The sequence below is a fragment of the Lagopus leucura genome, unplaced genomic scaffold (assembly GCF_019238085.1).
Source record: "Lagopus leucura isolate 7727_CA_CO unplaced genomic scaffold, USGS_WTPT01 Super-Scaffold_100038, whole genome shotgun sequence".
Lineage (NCBI taxonomy): Eukaryota > Metazoa > Chordata > Aves > Galliformes > Phasianidae > Lagopus > Lagopus leucura.
In genome coordinates, this window is record NW_024962287.1 from 2,949,767 (window position 1) to 2,952,780 (window position 3,014).

Consider the following 3,014-nt stretch of genomic DNA (forward strand, 5'->3'; position numbering starts at 1 on the left):
GAAAAGCTTGCACATCCACCTATCACCTGTACTTCAGTGAGCCCTGCAGAGCCATTTAAAAAACAAATTGCCATCAGCAGCTTCCAGATAAGCATGACTCAAGTCCTTCAAAAAAAAAAGGAGCAACAGAATCTTTAGCAGGGTCTGTTGTGACTGGACATGGGAAATGGTTTCAAGCAAAAAGAGGGGACTTAGTCTGGATATAAGGAAGAAGTTGTTTTTAATAAAGGTGGTGAGGCACTGGAACAGGTTGCACAGAGAGGTGGTGGTGCCCCATCCCTGCAGACAGCCAAGGTCAGGCTGGATGGGCTCTGAGCACTGATGGAGCTGTGGGTGTCCCTGTTCATGACAGGGAGTGTCTGTAGGACCTCCTGTCCTACTGATAAAGCATTCTGAACTTTCTCCAGTCTTGCCAGAAGCTTTGAGAGGGATTTGGCCATGAAGAATGTCTATGGTGATGACCCTGTGATCACGCATGAGAGATTTTCAGTTGGAAAATTAGCATGGGGAGCATGAAAATGAAACCTAGAAGAGACATTCGCCATCACTTTACCTCTTGTCCTAAGCTGTAAGGAAATGTTTTCTGATCCAGCCTTTACATGTGCTACGGTTTCTATTTTTGTAGTCTCATTGTAAAATTTGTAATTTACTTTGCAACAGGATCTCCGTTTTGTTGTGTGTATTTTTGAGTACTGGCCAAGTATTGGCCCTTGAGCAATGTTGACCGGGTCTGGGCTTCATTCAGACTCTTGGAATGAAAAGGCTAAAATCTGAAAGACTGACAAATTCCAAAATGTTAGTTCAGGTGGGGGCGAGAAGTCAGAAATTCCTTTGGATGCTGGAGTTGATCCAGTGATCACAAACACAGACTTTTCCTGCTTGGAGACAACACGTAGTCACCACTTGCTTTACGAAGCAGGTGGTTTGACATTTTATTGCAGTTGAGAAATACAGGTGAAGGTGCATTAAGACTGAATGTGAGGAGCATGTTTATATTCTTCCATCCAAATACCCTGAGTAGTGAAGAAAGTGGGCAAGCAGAAAACTGTGAGACACTTTATATTCAGACATCCATGGCAATGCTCAGCAGGTGGGGAACAGGGCTTTTGACTGCAAGAATTTATCTCATAACAACATATATCTTACAGCACCTAACCTCCTCTGTTCCCATGGCTCTCTATGGCTTGGGATGAGCTCATCCCAGCTTGGATTTTCCTGCTGTACTTTTATTAATGATCTAATGACATAAGTTTGTGAAATGTCATTGAAGCTATCAATATATGCAATCATCTTTACATCCCAGCTGTATGTAAAGACTCGTATAGAGATGTCCAGTACTCCTTCAGTTCCTTGCTTCTCAAATGCACTCACACAATCTTAGAAAGCACAAAGAAAATAAATGGTATTTATTTCACACATGCCTACAAACAGGAGACTGACCTAAAGAGGTAGTCTGTATTTGTGACTGTAGCATTATGCTCTCCACCTTGACCTGCACCTTCAAGAGTAAAGGAAGAAGGCAAGATCTTCTGTCTCTGTTAGACATGTAAGTTAGCACTAAAGCATCTCTACTGGTGGACTGCAAGGTAATCCCAGGGAAACAATTTCTTCAGTCTCTGCCACTATCCATGTGGCCAAGAAGGCCAATGGCATCCTGGCTTGGATCAGCAGTAGTGCAGCCAGCAGGAGAACGAGCTGTTTGCTCCCCTGTACTCAGCTCTGGTGAGGCTGCACCTCAAGTGCTGTGATCAGGTTTGGGCCCCTCACTACAAGAAAGATATTGAGGCACTGGAACTTGTCCAGAGAAGGGCACGGAGCTGTGAGGGATCTGGAGCACAAGTGTTATGGGAAGTGGCTGCAGGAACTGGGATGGGTCAATCTGGAGCAGAGGGGGCTCACAGGAGACCTCATCACTCCCTACAATGCCACGAAAGGAGGTTGTGATGAGTTAGGGGTCAGTCTCTGCTTCTGGGTAACAGAGAGAGGACGAGAGGTGTCAGCCTCAAGTTGTGCCAGGGGAGGATCAGGTTGGATGTTAGGAAACACTTCTCAGAGCACTGATGCAGTGGCACAGCTGCCCAGGGAGGTGGTGGGGTCACCATCCCCAAGGGTGATCCAGAAAAGGGTAGATGTGGCACTGAGAGACAGTTAGTGGTCATGGTGAGGGTGGGCTGGGGTTGCACTTCATGATTTAGAGATCTTTCCCAACCTTAATGACTCTACAATTCTATAATTGTAGAATCTATAATCTATGCTGCATTCAAACACCCTACTGAGATTTCTTCTTGCTGTGCTGACTTCTGAACCACAGCCAGCAACTGCTAGAGAGGGGGTTTTGAGCAGAAGCATGCTACATGCTATATATGACTTTCTTTATGCTAGTATCTGTCTTGACTACCACAATTTCTCTCATCTCTGATACCATAACACCACTGTTACAGAGGGTCCTGTCAGCTGCATCCAAAGACTTGATAACTGCCATTTCTTGTCTGCACTGAAGCCTGGAGTACTGTACTGTACTCCTCAACATAGACTGTCTGCTTTCAGGCACATATGCTTCAAAGCTCAGAATATTATAGATATATATGTGAGTCTTCACAAAGATCTCTCAGGCAAGCTGGTATTTAACGCAGAAGCAAGCTAATTTGGTGCTAAACTACTTTCCATGAGGCAGTTTGGCTGCTGTCAGATGAAGCAGCCTCAGTGTGCTAGACAGGACCCATTTCGATTAAATGCTGCTTTCATATGCTTCAAAAGACGAGTACAATAAGGACGTTTGTCAAAGGAAAAACTGCAGCACACTATTACATGCGGAACATCTGTACTGCGCAGTTCATTCTTTGCTGGAGTTTATTGACTATTAATTTGATGCATGTATCTTTTAAAGAATGGGAATTGCATTTCTCTGCAGTGACTTCTCTTTCTTTTTTATTTCTTTCTTTCATGCTGTCTTGCATTTCCTCCCTTTCCCTCTTTCCCTCCCTCCCTCCCTCCCTCCCTCCCTCCCTCCCTCC